Genomic DNA, 24152 nt, shown 5'->3' on the forward strand with positions numbered 1-24152 from the left:
ATATGATAACACAAATACAACAAAATATTTCAATTATAAGTATATGACAATAGAAGCAAATTTAATTTAGATTTTATTATACGTACCTATTACAAAAATTATTAAACGTTATGAAAAAAAAAAGTCTTTGCTTCAAACGAATATCATTCCAACTCATTTAATATATTTTCCGTTCATGTGACTGTCAATCTTGGTTTAGAGTTTTCTCTTAAGTCCGCACTTCATCATATTTAAACCAATATAAAGATGACAAGAAAAGATACTATAAGCTATCTCATATTTCATAGTCAATCTATTAAGATATATCATATCATATCCATATATCACAAAAAGATTTATATTAAGAACAAATCTGCCGAATAAAATATTTTCCAGTACTTATGCGATAATTTTGAATCATCTAATGCTCCAATATATATGACAGAATGGAATCTTAAATGTAACAACAGTCGTAGTCTATCAGTTGAAACTAAAAAAAACGAAAATAGTAAAGCAGGTGGACCATAGGTAAGCCGAATGATTCATTGAACTAAAAAACGAGTAGTTTATTATGAGAATTGTAGATGAGGTCATCCGAAATGTTTAATGGCGAGCTTTGTAGAAGATGATGAGGTTGTTCGAAGCGAGTGTAGAGAAAACATTATCATAATGGCTGACTACATATAAGAAATTAATTTTGAAGCTAGACAATAACAGATTGATGCAAACAGAAATACGAGGGTTACTATTTATATTTCGAGAATTGGCAACACTGTTGTCATGTGAATCCATCTGATGGTTCCATCGTAAAGTTTAACCTTTTTGACGATATACGTACTCAGAACATTTTTTCGCACGGACGCTATTTGTTTGAAAGAATTTGAAAGTTTCGTCTGGGCAAAAATTGGAACTGAATCGTGAACGATTTTTACGATTTTCGACGTGGATGATCACAACAAGAGTGCTTCAATCAACTTTTGGCGATGAAACCAATAGGAATGGAATCGTGGTCGTAGTTCCAAATCGTCCAAAATCGGCTGTTGTACCAGAAAACATCGATGCTGTGTGCGAAATGATTAAGAAAGATCGTCATGTCACCTATTGTGAGATTGAGGCATCCCTAAACATTAGTTCCACCAGCATATATGCGATTTTACATGAACAGTTAGCTGTGCGAAAGTTATGTTTATAAAATCGTGACAGGTGACGAATCATGGATATATTCGTATGAGCCCGAAAGTAAGCAGCAGTCGACTGTATGGGTGTTCCAACATGAACCAAATCCAACAAAAGTTGTTTGCGCACCAAGCACTTCCAAGAAAATGGTGGCCGGTTTCTTCGGGAAAACTGGTCATATTGCAACAGTGCCTCTAGAGGATCGTAGAACAGTAAATTCTGATTGGTACACAACCATTTCAACCAAACAAGTCATATTTCTATTTTTAAATGTATTTAATAACTATACCAATGTGTAACAAACAAAAAAGATAAGGACATAATCTCAGACTGCCCGATAACAATTTAACAATGACCTTTCATCAAATATTTCGCTTGTTTTTATACATAACTAGGCGATTGAACGCGTCAAACTTGACATATAACCAGTCTCGGTCAATTTAATCCGTAAAAATAACCCGAGCAAAAATAAAGTCGCCAAAAAGCTTTTAGCGATATTCGAAGAAAAAAACAGCATCAACTTTCGTCCGTAAAGCTAAACTTTATCCATCTAAATTTTACCTGCTCCTTAACACTGTACTGCGGCTTTAGCGTGTTGGTCTGTTTGAGAGCAACTGCCGCATCCAACTTGCAACTCCCCAACGTTGAAACTTCGAACATTACTTATCCGAAATAGAAGAAAAACTCACAGTTACCCGTCACGTTATATTCACATGGATCGTGTCGCTTTTAGTATAACTTTATTTCGAATGGCATTCTCAGGCGATCTGTAGATAGATTATAAGTTCGTATTAGTTATATGGGTTGTGAGCTACGCCCGAAACTGCATACTCCAACGTTTGTCAGCCGATAACTCTGTACAGTGATGCTTATTTAAGGTGATCTCTAAATCATACAACAGATTCGCTCTAATCCTTTCTCATCTTACATATTCATTATTTTATACTACTGACATTAACCTCAATACTAACCTTTTTTTCTTCTTGTTCCAGAATGACTGGCTAGAACCAAATGGTCTTTTGCTGATATCGCTTTAGGTTCGGGATAGTGGAGTGTTTTACAGGCGACAGAGACACTGGGTTACGACTGGGATTGTCGTAGTTGGTTATCTACCCTGGGTTTGTGGATGGATAGGGAGAACTTTACACTCAGAATTCCTCAGTTCCTCATAAATCATGGGACATAAAGTAACGCGCAGACTTTCGTACCTGTACCACACCTGTATTTCGAATAGGCAGACTGGACGGAATAGTTGCCTTCTGGGGGATTGGGACTTTTTCTGCAAAGGAGTGGTAAAAGAAGACAATACACGTCATTGTCTTTGCAGATAGCGTGCTGCATTTTGGACTGACCATTGGAACCTGCGGTCGAACTGGAGACCGACGTATGATACCTTATGGAGCCAGGGGATAGGAACTTTATCGATTTGGAGGCAGAAGGCTCGGAACTTCTTCTTGTGGTGGAACAGAATAGTCTGAGTTTTACTCGGGTTAATCTGCAGCCGCCAGAATTTGTACCATGCAATCGCCTGGTTCAGTTGGATTTGGAGTCTGCCGAGATAGCGTCGGGATAGAAGCCGGTTGTAAAGAAAGCTGTGTCATCTGCATAAAATGATGTGTGGGAATGTTAGTGGAGTGGGAAATCAGCTATGTACAGGTTGAACAGGGCAGTGGCTAGTGGAGAACCTTGCAGAACTCCTACGGAGATTTGTTTTCAAGAGGAGACTGTGTCACCGATCCTCATTTGAAAGGACCTACCGTCCAAGGATGAATCTATCAGGAAGATTAGGTCATTCGGTAGACTGAAAATTAAACCATCATGTCAACCTTGACCAAAAGCTTTGGGAACATCTACATAGATGGCTCCAGTTTATCGACCTCTTCTTAATGCCTGTCAAAACTAACCAAGTTACGTTCTGCCAAACTAACATCGTTACAGATTTATAATTTTTTTTAAATGTCGAATTTTGCACCTCAAAAGAAAAACGGCTATGAAAGTCAAGGAGAGCATGCTCCATCTAAAGAACATGTTTTTTGGACATGTTTTCCACAATTCAATGTGATATCTTCAACGTTCAAGACAAATAACGCCGTGGTAAACCGAAAACGCTTGAAGATGGGGAAATACAGGCGCGATTGGACGAAGACCCAACACAAACTCAAAAACAACTGGCTGAAAACCTGAGTGTGGACCAAGTCACAATTTAAAAACGAAATAGTGATAGGAAAGATCTGAAAGATGCTAAGAGATGAATTGAATGACAATGGAAATTAGAAAATCGAAACATTGTCAGTGAAATACTGCTTTAAATCTACGAAAGGACGTCATTTTTGTATGGAATAGTAACGGCAGATGAAAAATGGATTTATTGCAAAAATCCCAAGCGAAAAAATCACGGCCGACCAGGTTGGTGTCGTATTATGAACTGTTGAGACTTGGAGAGAGTTACCGACAACAAATGATCAATATGAACTGTGCATTGCTCAAAAAACGTCCATAATACACTTAAAAATACAGATTTACACGCTCAAACACACTATTTAATGGCTGTTAAGGGTCTATTGTAGTCTACAATGTTGAAAACATAGTTTTTTACATATTTTCGAAGCTTATCTCTTTAAGAACTATTAACTCTATAAGAAAAATAAGCTACAAAAGTTGGATCTTTAATAGTTTCTAAAAAAAATGCTAAAGTTTTGTTTTTAGATGGTGCATCGCTAAAACAGTTATATCTCCGAAAAGACTAAGCTTCGATAATATGGAAAAAAGTTTTCTCTCACCTTTTAAAATACATTCTTGATAATTTCAAACCAATAAAAATAAAACGATTTTCACTGTACATTTCTCAGACTCACTCATTATTATTCATATCGATTTATCAAAACAAAATTGTCTGGACAAACGTATAAACATACAATTTCGGGTACGGTATATTTATGTTTCGATATAGTATGGCTGGTTCAAAAAGGGATACTTGCAAACAAAACTTACTGTTTTACACTTTTTTTATTACTGTTTTTGTGCTTATCGCTGATCGTCGATGAAGACGTTACGCAAATACATTTCAAATTAAACGAAGAATTTGCCGTATAACTTTTAGAAGATAACCTTTATTTACTCGAAGCAAATAACGTTCAGATAAAGATATATCTGGAGAAATGCGAAAAGAAAACACAAAATAAAATTTGATAAATCGTACGTGTCGTAATACGACCAAAAATATATGCGACTTAATTTATATTTATTACAGATATTTTATGAAATATATTGACTATATATCACCATATGTAACAGATTTCCGTTACAAAAGCAAATTCATCTACATATATTACAGATTTATGCATATTTTTTGTAACAAAAGATCGTTCGTAGCCAAGCATCCCTTTTTTTGAAAACGCCATAACCCACGCAAAGAGAAAATCATAAAAGTTGTATTTCGCCGTTCGCCGAATGGAAATCAGAGCGCTCCTTACGCCCCCGCAACCCGCATTACCATTCTAAATGTGCTCAAAAGCACTCCCAACATCCCTGACCTATATAACGTTCTTATAAAATTACACCCAGCCTTCAAATGAAACTGCTGCGTTTTGTGGGATTCAGAAAATTTCCATTGTAAATCCCTTTAACCTTTGCTCTCTCTTTGCATCCCTTGGTTCGGGGAGAAGCTTACTAAATGCCACAATTAGACGAAAAAGGTCACATTTATTGTTTAACAATCGGTTTAAAAGCAAAGCCTGAATATAAAATAATAACAAAACAATTTCTTTTAGGAAATAACATATACAACTATAAACACGACTTTTTGTTTCCATTATTTAGCAATTTTGTCATAAAAAACAAAATAACTAATTTAAAAAAAATTCTATAGTATTTCCAATAAAACAGTCAATGCACGTCATCAACAACGTCGAACGTATTGTCAAATTCAGTTAAAAAAAAACGTAAAATTCCTCTTGCGCTCAGAATATTTTTCTTTCTCATTTTATTAGCATTATTAAAAGAGATAGAATGAAGTCTGATGCGTCTGAACATGTAACCAAATCGGTCCGTAAAATTCGATTTGTGTTGGTACTGGTCGATACCATTGTATTATGTCAATGTAAATATAATAAAACAACTTTAACCTTTAACTATCTTATTGTGGCTATTTAATTAATCATAGTTTAAGTCCTTCCATAAATATGCATCAAATATATTATAATATTAAAACAAATTTTATTTTATAACGTTATCTTGATTCATTATTTTATTTACATTAGTGCTTTGTTACCAGAGTCAAAATAAACGAAAACTTACATTTGGTGCGGCAACGTTGCATTATAAATTCTGGTGACGTGCGTATACTATACTATACTATAGTCCTTTCGTATTAGTATAGTATAGATGCGTTAGACAGGCAAGTATTTATACTATTGAATATTAAGTTGATGTAGCTTTATTGGAAATTTTATATAGTGTGTTACAGCAGCACCTAATATTAATATGATCATTGAGAGCGGATGAATACAAAGAGCTGCACAAAAGAAAACCCTTGACGAATCAAGATCTCCTTGATGTTAGCTCTATTCGAGGTTAAATTTATGAAATGTCCAAAAACAGTCAGTATTTTTTCCATATAAACACAATTATTTCAGAGAAAACTATTAATCTGAGAAGAATACATAGAAAACCTAAGGGTATGCAGTTCTTTACGACATGAAAGTCGTCCCTTCATATACTGTTAGGAAACAGGATTTAAGTGATGTAAATCGAATGTAATCGAACTTAAAGACATTGCTTTTAAAATAATACTAGACGAGACGCGGGCAAAATGTTAATAAAGAGCGTAAAGGCCATAAAATGTGCTGGAAAAGAGTAAACATTTAAATAATATAGGGTTTGTTACTTATAATGTTTTTTAATAATTCATTGCAGATAAATTATTGTTCATCGTGGAAACAGGCATTATTTTATTTCTGGAGCTGATTTGTTGTGATTAATTCCTGCTTTATTATTTACTTGATTTAGAGACAAGCGTGAACAAGGATACACTGTAGAAAGAATACAATAACACCTTCGATTTGGATAAACTCTATCAATCAGAGAGATAGAAGAGCTATACTTCACCAGGCTAAGGGTAACTAATACATATTCGATTAAATAAAGTGATTTTATCGAATATTTTATAGACTGTGTTTGATAGAAATACGAAGTAATAAATACTTAACTGAAGGACTCTAAATAAAATAAAATTACTCTGATTAAAATACATAAAAGTCTTTGGCACAAATGCTTTGAATCCAACAAGTTGAATAGAAAAGGACGAAATACCGTTATAAAAATAAAATAGATGTTTTATTTCAAAATATTTGCTATTTTTTAAACGCAATATCTAAATTTATAAAATCTATTATGTCATGTGTAGATATTCAATAAAATGTACTGAAGACAAGGCCAAAAGGTGATGGGAACCAGATAAACTCCTAATCATTAGATCATATGACTTAGTTTATTTGTCTTTTGGTTTTAATTTGATCGAACTTGACCCCCACAATCATGAAATAACGCAGAAAAAATTAAAGAGTATAAACATAACCTTTGCTCCAAAAATTTTGAAAAATGAACTCTTCTTCGATTAAACCTTTAATCTACAATAGTGTTAATATCTTCAAATTACCATTTGGTTTGGCCTTTACAAAATTAATTAATGTATTAAGATTTATTTATTAACAAAAAGTATCTAAAAGTTTTGCCCTGATTATATTGCAAAATAATCAGAAATTTTTACATAATGTACCGAGTTTTTGCGTCGATATGTGACAATGGATGAAATCCATCATTTCACTCCGAAGTCCAATCGACTGTCATCCGAGTGGACTGCACACGATGAACCCGCTCCAAAGCGTGGTAAAAAGCAAGAGTCGGTTGGCAAGGTTATGGCGTCTGTATATTGGGATACGCATGGAACAATTTTCATGGATTATCTTGAAAACGGAAGAACCATCAACAGCAACTATTACATATAATTATTGGGCCGTTTGAAGAACGAAATCGCCGAAAAACGGCCGCATTTGAAGAAGTGCTGCTTCACCAAGACAATGCACTGTGACACAAGTCAGTGAAAACGGTGTCAAAAATCCATGAATTGGGCTTCGAATTGCTTCCTCATCCACCGTATTCTCCAGATCTGGCACCAAGCGACTATTTCCTGTTCTCAGAACTCAAAAGAATGCTCGCTGGGAAGAAATTTTCGTCGAATGAAGAGGTGATGGCCGAAACTGAGTCCTATTTTGAAGCAAAGGACAAATCGTACTACAAAAATGGTACGAGTAGTACGAAAAGTTAGAGGGTCGCTATAATCAGTGCATCACCTTTGAAGGGAATTATGTTGAATAAAAAAAACTAATCTTGACAAAAAAATGTGTATTACTATGATAGGCCGGGAACTTTTCAATTGACCTATTAGGAAGCGTATGACTATGAACTTGTCTCCGTGTATTCGGATGAAATTCAGCAAATAGAGATAACATTTTTAACATATTTAAGTCAATCACTACCGTTTACTTTTCCCACAGATATTTTAAGCAACATTTACTTTGTTTGGCATTAGAAATATACAACAAGAATTGCATGTTCGGAAAACACGCGACGCTAAAACCTTGCGGATCATGAATTGCATAATATCGACTTGAGCACCAAGGACAGAATGCTCCATCTCACCAGTACCAACCAACAGACCGGAAATATTTTTCCACGTCGAAAAATAAACGACAATTAAATTACTGACTCTCGCTCCTCGATCATCAATCAATCAAACGTACACTCCGGGCAGGAAAAAGGAAAAAATCCTGCGAAAAATACAGTGTCAAGGCGGGACGCTGGAAAATATACGGCTGGTGTCGATGACCGCCATTAATTAATCACTCATAAAATAATCAAAAAGTGAGAAATCTCTCATAATCACGCCGTGTCGTCGAACTTGTGTACTGCGCAATTTTAATGGAGGGTAGCACTAAAATTGATAACGTTTTAATTAAATAAATGTATAAGAGCTTCGTGAAATCAGGGGTTGCTATTTATATATTGAGCCTTGGCCATCTCCATCACAATTTATTTCATTAACAGTGACTTGAAAATGTTGTATGAGATACAAAATGAACTCTTGAACATATTTGTGTGATGATTTTTAACGACTTTTGAAGCGTATTATCAAGATAAAACGTAAATCGATTTACTTACTTCGACTTTTAGTGATGAAACCCCATCCTTGGCCACTCCAAGTCACAAATGTCGGCCAAAATCAGTTGATGTGCCAAAAAACATTGACGTTGTACGCGAAATGACATTGCAAGATAGTCACGTGATATGGGATTGAGCCATTCTTGCGCATTAGCATCATTGTATAAAAATTTAGCTGTGAAAACGATTTGTTCATGTTGGATCACCTATAATTTGGCAAGAGCTCAAAAAGATGCTCGTCTTTAGTAACAAATGATCGAGAAATACAATCACAAGCTGTGTATAACATCTACATAGCACACTGCACATGCAGTGATATTGGAATCATAAAGAAACAAAAACAAAAAAAGACAAATTCGAATCAAAAACCATTATAAATAGCCTGAAGCCATAGAGGGTTTTACGTACACATTTTGCATGAAACTAAACCAACATGCCCGCTCTATCGCGAATCATCTGACGCGTTTTCCTGCAAAAGCAGAATTTTCAAGCATCTGATACATTTTTATGTATAGAACCGAAGTCCAAGAATGCCAAAAAATCTAGTGGTACTTATTAATTGAACTTTTTCAACTGTTTCTTTAAATTTTAATATATATAGTCTTGAGTCAACAACGTTAATGTTTACGGTATATGGTATTACATCTATCTATGTTCGCAGCTAGAGACAATAGATCAAATTCAAAAGAACATATGCGGTGAAGTGAATTTCAATCACTATACGACTATTAGCCATTTTGAATTAATTCCAATATTCATTTATTCTACTAATTTATTGATTCCAATAACCGTATGGAATCATTGATATTAACTCCTTTCACTCGCTAATTTATCCACTACCCACACCTCTGGTGCTGATTGTAAATACTGGAGTGTTACGGAAATTTTAAGTACTTTGATGTACTAAAAAGTACCGCAATGTTCCATATTGCAAAATAGTTTGATTTAAATGCAATGGAGACCCATTGAAGCTTGAAGTTTTGATAATATGAAATCTATCTACAATGAAACAGTGAAGCAATAGAGGTTTAAGGAGTAAACACTTAAGATTATATGTACTCGTATCATCCATTCAATCACAGCATTATATACAGTACAGTTCGTGTAAAAGTATCGCAGCTGAAGCTGTAAGGTCACAGAGGGTGAATTGAAGGCGCTTAAAGACTCCTAGCCAGAAATTATTCCAATTAGGAATTACACAAGCTTTGAAAAACACCCCTAAATCCATGGATTCAAGTTGTAACAACTAACATAGTTTACTGGAACTCGGACAGAAGTTTGCAATTCGGAGTACACGGCCACCAAAGGCGAATTGGAATAGGTCAGTTCTTCAGTCACAGACTACTGAAAATTGGAGTCACCAAAACTTCAGATATTTGGGTACAAACAGTGCTATTCAGAAATGTATTATCTTCAAAAAACTAAACTAAACCCAACGCACTGACATATATCGATGTTATTTAACAAAAACATGTAAATATTTACATCCATAATCTACATAAACAAGCGTTTATTCAATCACAGCTCAATAAAACTAACGTAATTTTATATACATTAAGTATATGCGAACAAGCGACCCCAGAAATTTTAAGGAAACAGTTCGATCTACGACTAAAAAATCGTTTTAAACAACCTTGTAACTATAAAGTACTTTCGCCGGTACCGAGAAACTAATGAGGTGATTAATTCAACAGCAATGTTAACGCAACTATTTCAATTTTACTATTATAGCGTAATATAAAACAGGTTTGAATCTACTTGATTTACGTGGACAATGCATAGCACATCATTATTATAATTGCAAAGTAGGCCCCTGTCTCTGGGTCGTAAAGTTGCTTTGTTCAAAACGTAATATTCTTTTAACTGACAAACATGGGCTTTGTTTATGCTATTTAGAACGAGTAACGATATTTGGATGCGCCTATAGTATGTCGATGTTGAGTCACATGAGTTGCCCCACACCAACAGTATAATCGGTAAGCTGGCAATTACGGATTCGTATTAATTTCGTTATTACGAAAATAATTAAAACCCTGCGAAGCACAACAAATGTATTATTACACTTTTTATAAAAATCATATTTAATGTAACGTGATACCATTAGCTTAAATACCGAATATAAACTAGAAATGGACATAAAAACAAATGTAGGAAATGTTCAACGCATACTACATGATGCTAGGCCTTTATGGAGAAAGAAAATTTTACATAAACCACTTTTTAAGTTAAAAATACAAGAAGGAACGCTTACATTTTGCTGGAGAACATGTAGAAGTGTTAAGAAGTCTCAAGAAGTGTTATTTGTTGGGCTGAAAATACATAAATAAATTTACTTTCTGGGAAAATTAACAGTAGAAATTATATTAAGGTGATCAACGAACAATTAGCCTAATATGGAACCTAAATTGTCGGTCATAATTATATTTTTCAACAGAGTAATGCTGCCGTAAGATGTAAGCTAGCACGTGCTGTGTACTCAAATGGTTAACAATTTAACAATGTTGAACAACTAAAAAATGCTCTCCAAGATGAGCGGGAAAAATTAGATCCCAAAAAATAGATGGGGTTGTTGTATCCATTAATGATATAAAAAGTATTTTTGACCTAACTGTGCTAATGGTTTTGTCGGCATCATTCGAGAGACAAGATTTTACATGAAACCCATAAGTAAACAATAACTGTCGTTTTGTAAGGATTAGCTAAAAGCTAAAAATTTACCTTTTATTAAGAGTTGTGACGAAAAATGTGTAGCGTACTGTATTTATTACAAACATAACTTTTTAATTATAAAATTAGTTTTATAATATTAAACATAATATTATTTTATACAACGCAACAGGATTACGATTTTGTAGAGACTGCATTGGATATATGCAAAATAAAAATATTAAAACGAAATCATCAAACAAAAGTCGCGAATTTATAAAAGAAAAAATGGATAGAAATCGCACTATATGCAGAACACAAATACTCTTCTTGTATCAGGACCAGATATATTAAACCTCAAGACACAAGCCTTGCGTAATAATTATGTCCAGGAATTTATTTGATATACGTAGAATATTCGAAATATATTTATCAAAATGTAAGAATTTTCGAAGCTACGTTATTAGAAGTCATAAAAGATTAACACAATTGTATCACATTGAATAACTAATGAAACAATATAGAATGATTTGCCAATAGAATGCTAACAAATTTTGAAACATATCACATTACATATTACACAAGATAACACATCATTGTATAAAAAGCCCGGAATTTTATGATTCTGTAGCAGAACAAATAATTGTATAATAGAAAGACGCGTCAAAAGAAATCCGCATCGCATACAATAGTTTCTCATTGCTAATTAATTAATACAATTAATATATATTTTTACATGCTTACGTCAACTCACAAAATCCTCAAAAACATAATACAAATACTTAGGAAATAACCATCAATTCTGACACAGCCATCATTACTCATCCAACAAGTTTTAAAATAAAATTATTCATACAACGTTAACTGATACCCACCTACCGATGACACCTGCGCTTTTTAGAACACTCTGTATTCAATATTCTACTAATATTAAACAAAGATGTTAATGTTAAATTATTAAATGTTATTAAAGACTGTATATTTTGCTATTCCAGAAAATATATAACAGGTCAATTGGAAAGTCCTCGGCCTGACACATAGATGGCGCTACTAGAATGAAATCCAGTTGTTTTTTAGTTAGTCCTAACCCTCAAAAGATGCGTGTATAAATTTGACAGCTGTCTGATCATTAGTTTGTGAATTATAGCATTTTGAGTTAAGCAACTTTTGTTATTGTGAAAAAAATGAACGAAAAGGAATTTTGCGTGTTGATAAAATATTGATTTTTGAAGGGAACAGTCGAAGCACAAACTTGGCTTGAACCGAGTTTCCGGACAGTGAAAAATCCACAAAATGATTCTGAATGACAGTAAGTTGAAATTGAATGTAACAGCACACACTCTAAATCATACTCTCACATGATTCACGAACATTTGGGTATGAGAAAGCTCCGTGCAAAGTGGATGCCGCGCGAGCACACTTTTTACCAAAAACAACAACAAGCTGATGATTCGGGACAGTGTTGGAAGATGATCCAGCGTAATAAACCCGAGTTTTTGCGTCGATATGTGACAATGGATGAAACATGGCTCCATCATTTCACTCCGAAGTCCAATCGACAGTCATCCGAGTGGACTACACACGATGAACCCGCTCTAAAGCATGGAAAAACGCAATAGTCGGCTGGCAAGATTATGGCGTCTGTATTTTGGGATGCGCATGGAATAATTTTCATTGACTACTTTGAAAAAGGAAGAACCATCAACAGCGACTATTACATAGCGTTATTGGGCCGTTTGAAGGACGAACTCGCCGAAAAACGGCCGCATTTGAAGAAAAAGAAGTGCTACCGTGTCACAGGTCAGTGAAAAAGATGGCAAAAATCCATGAATTGGGCTTCGAATTGCTTCCTCATCCACCGTATTCTCCAGATCTGGCCCCAGCGACTATTTCCTGTTCTCAGATCTCAAAAGAATTCTCGCTGGGAAGAAATTTTCGTCGAACGAGGAGGTGATCACCGAAACTGACGCCTATTTTGAAGCAAAGGACAAAACGTACTAAGGTCGGGAAAGAAAGCAAGATCAAAAGAACAGGATACTAATATTTCAATAGATCTGAGATGACATTGTAAAAGATGACTTGAAAATCTTGTTTGATCAAAATTAATTTTACTATATAAGTTTAATCAAAACTTAATTGATTAATGCCTCCTAAGCTATAACATTACCATAAAATCGTTCCTAATTTTAAAAGAATATAATGAATGAGCTGCATGCAGTTGTTTTTGCATTACTAGTAAGAGTAGCTTAATATAGACATTATTTATTTGTTTTCGAATTATAATCGTATATATTTACATTGTTACAATGTTTAAAGGCGTCCTGAGATTTGTCTCTATTTGGTTTGTACGAAAATCCTTGGCGATAAAGAGACAGTAGTTATGATTATTTCCAAGCAATAAAAAAGTTATCAACCGTTTCTATTCATTTCAAAACAACGCCGAGAGTGAGAATGACGAGATTATCGCGTGAAATACGTATCTATAAGCCGTATAGCGAAATAAAATGTTTCAGTTTTAAGTTACATTCATTACCAATAAATTTAACTATGATAATAACGACACTTTTAATTTAGATTAATGAAGTAAGCTAATAAAAATAAAATACAAAAGCACCATTATCTATATCCACTATTATCTATCTATGGGACTATCGGTCATCATTTTAAACGGATTATTACCACAAATATAGTTCAAATGATGTAATATACCAAATACTGTACTATCGATTAATATGGTTCGATGTTTTGATGAGTTACTTTAAACAATGCGAGGCGTAAATATGAAAAAGGTGTAAGGTAAATAGAAAATAATCAATTTAAAAGGAATTTTCGTATCTATCGTGACAATATTGGTATTATATGTGTCGACAATGTTTGGATGATTGCTAATATAGTTAAATTTGAAACAGTTTTTTTACGTATTTTTTTACTGAAATATAAGATATTATAAATATATCCATAGCACATTTATTGATGACTTTCATGACCATTTTGCATAAAGGTGATTAAAAACTATATATTGTTTACATGAATATAATACAATTTAAGAGGAAAAAACCCTTATCTCGATATATCGACTACCAGTAGCAGTCATAGCTACTACAACGTATCATTATTTCATGCATTTCATTGTTCTTGAACGATCACCTGTAGAATGCCTGAACCGCAAATATAAAAATTTCGATGAATCAATTTATCGTCGTTAATTTCGTAATCAGACCTTTTCATGATCTCCACTAACCACATTAAATTATTTTTATGCTTTTGGTTCTTAGAAGAAGCTTTAATGTCTTGACGAGGCTTCGGCAGAACCTCTTCTATCTTCAGGCCTTAAGAAGTGTCATCAAAAGAAAAAATATTCTTGGATTTTTGGTGGACTAACAAAATAAACGAATGGAAATAAACAATTTAAAGCGTTACTTTTAATAATGTTGTTAGTGTTGACAATTTCCTTGTCAACAATGCTTGCTTATATATACATATTTAAAAGGACTCTAAGATATGATGATTTTTACTCATAATTATTAGTGATGTTATATATTGATGTTTTAAAACGTTAGTGAACTATATAATGATATAAATCGTTTATAATTAATTAATATGAATATAGGTCGATTAAAAAAAACTAATTATATTAACTACCGTTCTATAGGCATATTTTACATACTTAAAATGTGGCTTTTCGATGAAATGTAAATAATATCACCGGAATAACCTGGGCGCAGCTTCTTGTTTATATACGTTTAATTTGACTTTACATCATGACGATATTTATTCATGAATCTTACTGATTATTTTTAACGAACACGTGACCATTTTCTTTTGAGTGAGTTCAATATTGATGGTGGCGATACAACTTATATAGTCAGAGTTAAAATAAAATGAATCATTAAAACTGAAAAGATTTTTGTTCTTTTTTGGTGGAGCAAAGAATAAAATTATGGAACCAAAAAAATAAAGCATTACTTTTGCAAACAACGCTTCTTGTTTATATACATTTAATTCGACTTTAAATTATGATGTTACTGATTATTTTTGATAAATCCGAGACCATTTTCTTTCGACTGAGTTCAATATCGGTAACGGCAATACAACTTTTATGATATTTCAGGCGCGAAACAAAACAAAAAGGAACTCGCTTACTCGAATCAGTCTGTTCTATTCCACTCGTTCTCACATCAGAAACAAAACGGCAAGCGGCAGCAATCAACAAAAAAGAGCACGAAACACCAAAAACCACATTCGATAATTACGCGGTGTCTCAACACTGCACGGTCGCCGAGAACACGTTCGTTTTCCGGGGTTGGTCGAGACGCAACCTACCAGAACGCGACTGTGTCGTACGAAACGCGGCCCGCCGCGATTTCGGAGAGCGGAGAAATATCTCCGGTCTGCGCGTAGACGGAGAACGCAACGAGGGAGCGTTTTTCCCCCCGACGGCCGGCCCAATGCGACTCGCGCTACACGGGATGATTGTAAATTAGTTGGGGGAACATCGTCGGGTTTTTCTGTCTAGAGCGTGGCGCTTTTATTTTCGGAAAAACTAGGACGGACGTCCACGTTCGATTCGCTACTGTTAAGGCGAACAAGGCCGACCTGATGAATGGAGGTACCCCTTCGGGGATCGAACGGTGACAGAATAACAGATCAGCGGCGTGATACGGGCGGTACCGGTACCGGTGTAGGACTGAAGAAGCGAACGGTTGTTGGTAGTAAGTATTTTTAAAAACGTCGCGATCGTAATCTGTGTTTGGATTTCGTTGGCGAATGAGGATACCGAACGAAATCGCAAGTTATCGCCAACGATGTTTATAGAAATATTTAAGGGATATAGTTAAGGTCGCCAACATACGATGCTCCTTGTGTTATTAGCATTTCATTGTAATATCACGAACGTAAATTTCACGTAATTTCAACAGCAGTTGAGGACGAATGTGTAACAGAATTGCCGTTGTTAATGAGGAACATCAAAGAAAAGTTGCCAGTACCTTGGAAGAAATATATAAAATTTCGAAGATGCTCTGTCAAATTCTTCGTTCAAACCTGTCTAAAGTCATCCTTCGATATCGAAGAATGGTAACCGTAGTCAATGAACGATATCTAACGGATAAATAACAAAAATGATCAATAACCGGGAAATATCAGATCGTAAGGATGCCCCGTCATTTGAGCGAGATCATTCTCTTCGAATTTAACCTTCTAATAGCAAAATTTTATTTTTCCGAACATTCCCATATTCATATCATCTAAATATATCATTCTTCTAATACTTTTTTAATCTTTTAAAACTAAATACCGCAAAATGTGTCGAAAATTGAATTTTAAAGGTTCATTATACACTATATTTCCATATATTTGTTGTTATTCATATTATATCTTATTATGTTCCAAAATAGGTTTCCAATTATTATCTTGTATGTTTGTTATATTTTATGTTTTGTTATGTATATATTTTGTATAATCCTGAATAAATACGTAACTACAAATAACCTCTAGTATTAGAATATATTTCTTGAAGTATCATATTTCTTTTGTTAAAAGTGAACTGATAAAACATTAACTCAATTGCAATTAATCGTAACCATATTTAGATATATAAAAATTTTGATTAAATTGTTTGCAACGTAAATATCCAAAAATAAATGGTGATTATTGGATGGAAAATATTTTTACAAATAATTGAACTATATACTGTCAAGGTTTTGTTAACATACATTTTCACACACTCTAATGTTAAATATACGCACTGATTCGAAGTTTTTGAGAAAGAATTCGCTTTGTTAGATTTGACAACATTGGTGTCTGACAGCTGGGACGATAATAAATATATAACATTTGCTCTAAATAATTCTTTTATCTATTTGAATAATATAACTGAATGACGATAGCGAATGGAATGCATTACTTTGTGGTACAACTCCAGCTGTATTTTCAAACATTGCACTTTTAGTATTATTTGCCGTAAAACTGTAGTGTACTCAATAAGTTAAATGAGATTTAAATTTTATATTATCACCTAGCCAAAAAAACATTCTATTTTGTAATAACAGGATTAATGAAATAATTGTCAGTAATTGCCGATATTCCTTTAAAACCCACCTGGTGTTATCAAAATTACGTGTCACGCTGTTAAAATTCATTATAACACATTTCACGATTATATTTTGAAGAACGATTTGGTTATACCTTTTAATTTCAAGGCATTAGTAATACTTTCGAAGAACAATACTATAAATCATAGTTTCATTCATATTAATGATAAATAATCCTGAAGGATTTACATTTACGAATCCAAAAAAACATACAAACATCCTGTCAGACATATTTAAAACACTGTATAATCTAAGTCTTTTACAAAGACATTTTAAAAAGTACATGACACTCAATATCTTTTTTAAATAATATATCCACCACTAAAAGTATTATTAGTTGCCATAATAAACACAGGAAAAAAATAACGTTGATATTTGCATAATTTTTGGTTAGCAACAGCAGGTGGGTAGAATAAAACACAATTGGTTTAATGTTTATTGAAATCTTTAGGAGATTCTTAAGGTCAACAACTCCAAAATACCTTTTGAACCATATATATGTTTGAATAAGTCACAGAGGAATGATATAATATTCGTTATAGACACAAACAACAGCAACCATTATTTACTTTATGATACAAAATAATAAAAATATATTTTGGAAAAATTTCAATGGGAAAACACGTAAAAATATAGTAATTTAAGTATAGTTTAAACAAACATATATTAGTCAAATCGAAAATAGGAACTACTGTTGATTATACGGATTATCTTAAAGTCTGATATAATATCTTAGCAATTCATATGAAACAGTACATATATAATTAAGACTATATAAATAGGAAAATATTTGCCATGTTTGAAAACACAAAATAATACAATAAATATAAGAAAAACAACTTATAACAAGTCGAGCAAAAATATAAAAACAATTTAACAACTGAATATCGTCATTAATATTAACAGGTATCATATTAATCAAATTAACTATATATCCAAATATTGAAGTACTAATAGCTGAAGACCAAATGTAATGCTTAAGGAAAATTCCACATGTGTCTCTTCCATTGTATTAGAAAGAAGATCATTCTTTTAGAGATACAGATTACAATGGTTTGTAATGTCTGTCCAATGAAAATTGAACGAGTTCCTCATAGCCTTCTGTGCCTAAATCAACATTTTGATGTGGAAGATACAGCGAACAGCTCCGAAAAGTCCCGCGGCACCAATAGCAGTCAACAGTAATATGGATTGATGATGAAAAGTTAGAGATTAGTTAGTCATTAAAAAAAGATGCTGAACTCCAGAATCCAAGAAAAAAGAGTACATGTCTGTAACAGCCAGTCCAAATAAAGCATTCGTTTAGCTTCAAATAATTCAATCAATACTGATATACAATTAAAGATAAATGCTACAGAAAAATCGCCTATATCTGGGAAGACTTATTCAATGTCGTTTAAAAGGTAAGTAATTGACCATAGAGCTTTCTATACACAAAGATAGCGTCGTTACGCTTTAGCATCGGAGTCTTTAAACGGTCATTTATGTCATTTTTAATTTTTTAAAGAGATTTTGAAAAAATCAATTCTTTTCCACAAAAAATAAAATAAACAAACGTTGTAACTAGTTTTCCGAGATAGGGATATCGGCCACGGAGAAAAATATCGATATACTGATTTCAATATTTTAAAAATGTATATTGATATAAAACATATCGATATTCTCTAAATCTTTTACTTTAAAAACTATTACGATTTCGACTAAAGACATGAAAATATAGGTTAATATCTTCAAAACTACTTGGATGCCAAATTCCTCAAGGATAAGCAAAATCAAGTTAGATAACTGAATATCTTCATTAATATTTACACGTGTGATTTGAATCAGCAGAATTCAAACAGCAATGTCAAGTTCAAGATAAAGAGTACAACAAATCAGTCAAAAGTCAGAGTCAAAATCAAAGAACAACTGATTGGAAAATAATTCTAACTTATATTCTAGCTTATCAATCATAAACTTAATTGACTTATGGGACACTACAACATCCAACACTGCCAAATTAAAGTTCTTTGATTAATTACCAATGCTTATCGCTACATAACCAACCAACAACTACACGATAAACTCGAAATCAAACGGATTTATAGAACTATCCAAGATTTCACCCTTAAAATATGAAATATGGTTGCTAAATCTCAGCAACATGGAAGCAAAATTCAGTATTTCTCCACACTCGTCTTGCAATAAATTAAAATTATACTAAGCATAACTAATATTAGAAGTAATTTAAAATCTAACTATACTAATATAACAACTAATTAGTAGATGTATTATATCCTATCGTATATATTAAAATCTGAATAAGATCCACAGTCAACCAAAACATTAAAAAAATAAGCATGTCTAGTGACACTAGTGAAAACACTAACTAGTTTAATACTAATAAAATTGCTTACAGTAACCTTTAGCTTTAACTATGGAGAATTTTAGCACGTTGTAATAATATATAACTTTGGGCAATATTTAACAACAAAATCTTAATTCACCAGTTTAATGTTAACTATGAAAAAGCAGACGTTGTAACGACCTCTGTCATAAAACACTGCACTCTTAGACTTTTTTACGAACTCTCCCATACCGTGTTCATCATTTCATTAAAGACGAAGCTTATCTCCATTGTTACGATGGTCGTAAAAAGGCAATTCATTTTGCATTAATTAACTTTGCTTTGGGGCTTTTGATAAATGCCCTACGGCGATAATTGTGACTAATGCCGCGAGACACATTTTAGGTCACAAAGATATTCTTGACGACGAGGGAATTATATTAATTTAAATGGCCGAATAAAAGTTTTAACGGTAATAAATCATGAAGTAAAAAGGCTTTCGTTTTCGCTAGTCGTTTACGAAATAATGGCCTAAAAATGCAAGAATTTTAGCAAACACCTTATAAATATGTATTGGACATTTTCGGTCGAAAGACTTTTTGAAACCTTGTAAGAGTAATAAATCGGCTAATATACAGTAAAAAATAACATACATATTAAACAAAGACGTGTATAGCTGAAGCTATATTCATGTACCTATATATCACTGTTGCAAAGTGTGGAAACACCCTATTAAAACAATTCTGCAATAACTCTTTAAATAAACAAAATTTTTTTAGAGGAGCTTACTATTTTACGATTACTAATTACTAATTTCTTATAATTTGTTCCTTATTTTGAAAAAAAAGACCGGTACAGATGTTTATGGACATAAAGGATGTTGTACCGCCATTTGTTGATCTCTTAGAACTGGCGGTTTAAAGTAGTAGCTATTTTTGAAGAATCATAACGGGTATTCGGAAAACTTCGGTAGATTCCGCCTGACTTTGCAACGTTGCCATTTACAAGCAATCGAGAGGTACAATTCAACGAACCACAACTGGTACTGGGAAGAGCTGTGTTTTGTAAGGTTCAGAGTTTTTTCTATAGATTATTTACCCTTGTACTGTTCATATTTACATTATAATTGGTGAGCAACAATGGATAAATCATGGATTTGTGAATATTGTCAAAAAACTATTATAATGCTTTTAATATGAACAAACATTCGAAGACATTCAGGAGTGTATGCATTCAATTTTTATTTTAATTTTTCAAAATGGATCAATTCTACAACGAATTTATTCTAGGCATAGTTGACCCTGCGAAAGTGAAAGTACAGATAAATACGACTCCTTTATGTGAAAATATCTCACCATAATCACAGCTCATTGATCATATAGTCAATCCACAGCGTTAAAATTGATCAAGAAACATTGAAGACTGGCTAGCTTGAAGATTTTTAAGGTTGGGGGTTTCTATTTTAGTAAAAATATTACCACTTCTAAATCTGAGCGTATAACAATTCATCAAAAGATGAGAGGTGAGAGTTAATAAAATATTCAGCAAGCAAACCTATTCAGTTCCACAGGTACAAAACACGATAGTGTTGTTACAAGTGTTCCAGCATAGGCAAATGAGATCAAAATACAGGAAGTGCGTTATTACATAAACCACATCTTAGTTCCTGGATACCTATCCTACTTTAAAGGAATAAGATTTTATGTTAATCATAATAAATTAATGTTAAACCGATTCTAAACCACAAATGAATAATAGCAACGAAGTCAGGATAATTACATAAATTACGTAGTCGAAACTTTATATGCCTACTTGATTTAATGTAGGATCTTGTTCGGGTTAAATTCCATCCAATAATTCGATTTGTTTGTATCTAGAATATATTGGATGAGAATATGTATGAGTTGTACTATCAAAATACCAGGAAATTATTAACCCTAGTATAAGACGGCATTCCTAGGACTTAAAAGGCATCTCGCGTTTACAGAATTATTATGGCGGAATATTAATCACGGAGACCAGCACAAAGCAGGATTGATAGCGTACAAGAGAAAACTTCACATGCGGAATATTAATATCAATAGCAAAACAATCATCAATATTTATCTTTACGACTTCTACGACTATACAAAAATAACCCATTAAGAACAATACACATTTGGAAAAAATATATCTGGAGAAAAAGGGTAAGGTAAACGACCGCTTTTGAAAAAGGTTCGATTTATTTTTACCATATTTTCATGGAACGAATTCATCACTTCCTCGCCACTACGCTTATCTTCACTTTTTTTTTATAATGACCCGAAAAAAATACAATTTATCTTGCATTATTATAATACGACTATTGTGTCTATGACAAGAACTCATTCTTTGTCGATAATTGAGAGTATGTGGGCGATGTACAATAAAAGAACGTTATTTTTTTGTTACCGGCTAAATTAATATAAAAATAGGGTACCTAAAGAATATTTTCAGTTTATAGTAATTTTGTAATGTATAAAAATTTGTAATGTCAACTTTCTCAGGCCGAGGATGCTAAATATATTCAATATATAAAAAAATCAGTACTGTGGCAACATATACAGACGATATAACCATCTTAACATCACTAAGATCCAATAACAGCACAAAAGAACGTCCAAACACATCTTGATAAAACTTGATAATCTTGATAAAACTTGATACAACTATTGCTGAAAACATAACACGTAGAACAACATGCCCACCAGCAAATATCAGTAATTATCGACTTCCCCAAGATGAGGATGCTAAATATCTTGGTGTGTTTCTAGACCGACGCGTAACCTGGAAGAAGCACATATGTTAGTTGCTAAACGAAGACAACTTGGACTACATCAAATGTATTGACTTATCGATCGAACGCAAATCCAAGTTATCATTAGATAACACGGTATTGCTATACGAATCAATACTGAAGGCTATTTGGTCATGTGGAATCCAACTATGGGGTATCGCTAGAAAGCCTGATACAGCCATAATACAAGGGTTCAAAGATAGTTCAAATGTACATGGAAAGTAATTTAAAAGAGTGTAAGTTCAACACAATGTGTTCGCTTGTCAGCTAATATGTTCGACGTGATAGTGAAGTGCGTAAACTAAAATATATAACACCATCCGATCTGGTTCTAGGACATATATAGACTTTTGAATAACATTCATATCATATAAATAATTAAGTAAGATAATATTTTACACAGATCACTTAATGAAGTCATTTTCTACATCATATATATATATATATATATATATATATATATATATATATATATATCATACCATACTTTCATGTATATATTATAATAATGAGAAATGCTTATTGCCCACTGTATAGATTATTGAACCAAAAAGATTAATAACAATAATAATAAAAATAATCTTAAGTAGTAGTTAAAAATCTAAAATTAGTAATATTAAGCAATATCTATATAATGTAAGATAAATTAAATTTCCCAATCTTGTTCTATAATGCATCTATATTTATAACAATCACGAATTTTATGAATCGTGTTTTATCCTTATCATTTGTGATTCATAACTAATAATCAAAAGACACGTGTAGTTAACAAGATTTAGACATCAGATCAAAATTCAAAGATATCGTCAAATAATGTTTGAGTTCCAGAAATTTCAGATGAATGTACTTCATCAATTAAAACATGTGAGTGAACGGAAAATGATTGAGAGGAAACTGAAACCATCTTAGATCACTGTCGAATACTATTGATATTTCGCCAACCAACGAGACAGTGTATAGTAATAGATTTCATATAGCCTAGCGGAGCATTGTACCTCCCAACTATTTAAATAATAATTTTACAAATACTCTGATTCCTCAGTCTTAACTAAATCAAGATTAATTATCAGTACTTAAAAAAAAGGCACGAGATGTATTCAAAAATTAACGGGAATTTTTAATTTTAAGTCGGTCCTATCGCTATAATGTTTTTGCAATATATATATATATATTTTATTTTATATATATTTATATATATATATATATATATATATATATATATATTTATATATATATATATATATATATATATATATATATATATATATATATATATATATATATTTATATATATATATATATATATATTTATATATATATATATTTATATATATATATATATATATATATTTATATATATATATATATATATATATATATATATATATTCTACATTATAGAAAAACCTAATAAACACATGTTTGAACAACATTCATTCATTCAACAAGCATTCGACAATTGACCAGGTACATAGAATAACAGACGTAATTGAAAAAGCCTATGAAGGTAAATAGGTACCTTCAGCTATACTCTTAGATGTAGCACAAGCCTTCGATAAGATATGGCATAAGGGCCTTGTTCATAAGCTACAGAAAATGTTATTGAAATAACACAGTGAACTATTGAAATCCTACATTACAGCCAGAATGCTTACAGTTAAATAATAGGCAGCCTGCTCTACAATAAAACAAGCTAAAGCAGGCGTATCACAAGGATACGCTATATACATATTGCTCAGTGTTTTCATATTATTTAACATAAATAAACCTTTGTTCTTTAGCAATCTACAAAATTAGAGTTACCAAATTCTAACATTCTACCTATAATTCAAACTTTTTATGCATATTGCTTGCTTCTCATTTTATCCTTTCTTATTTATTTATTTAGAAATATGTTAAAT

The 24152-nt window shown here is 32.5% G+C and overlaps 1 long non-coding RNA gene across 1 annotated transcript in view; it reads right to left on the reverse strand.

The window, feature by feature from the left end:
• Positions 1 to 1887: 1887 nt before the first annotated feature.
• LOC143198836 (uncharacterized) overlaps positions 1888 to 24152 on the reverse strand; it is a 51832-nt gene continuing 29567 nt past the window's right edge. The window contains exon 4 of the long non-coding RNA XR_013006305.1: positions 1888 to 1922. This is a non-coding gene — a long non-coding RNA (uncharacterized LOC143198836). The remainder of the gene's footprint in view (positions 1923 to 24152) is intronic.

This window comes from Rhynchophorus ferrugineus, unplaced genomic scaffold (assembly GCF_030347505.1).
Source record: "Rhynchophorus ferrugineus isolate W39M unplaced genomic scaffold, kcgeb_rfMv2 rfM6, whole genome shotgun sequence".
Taxonomy (NCBI): Eukaryota; Metazoa; Arthropoda; class Insecta; order Coleoptera; family Curculionidae; genus Rhynchophorus; species Rhynchophorus ferrugineus.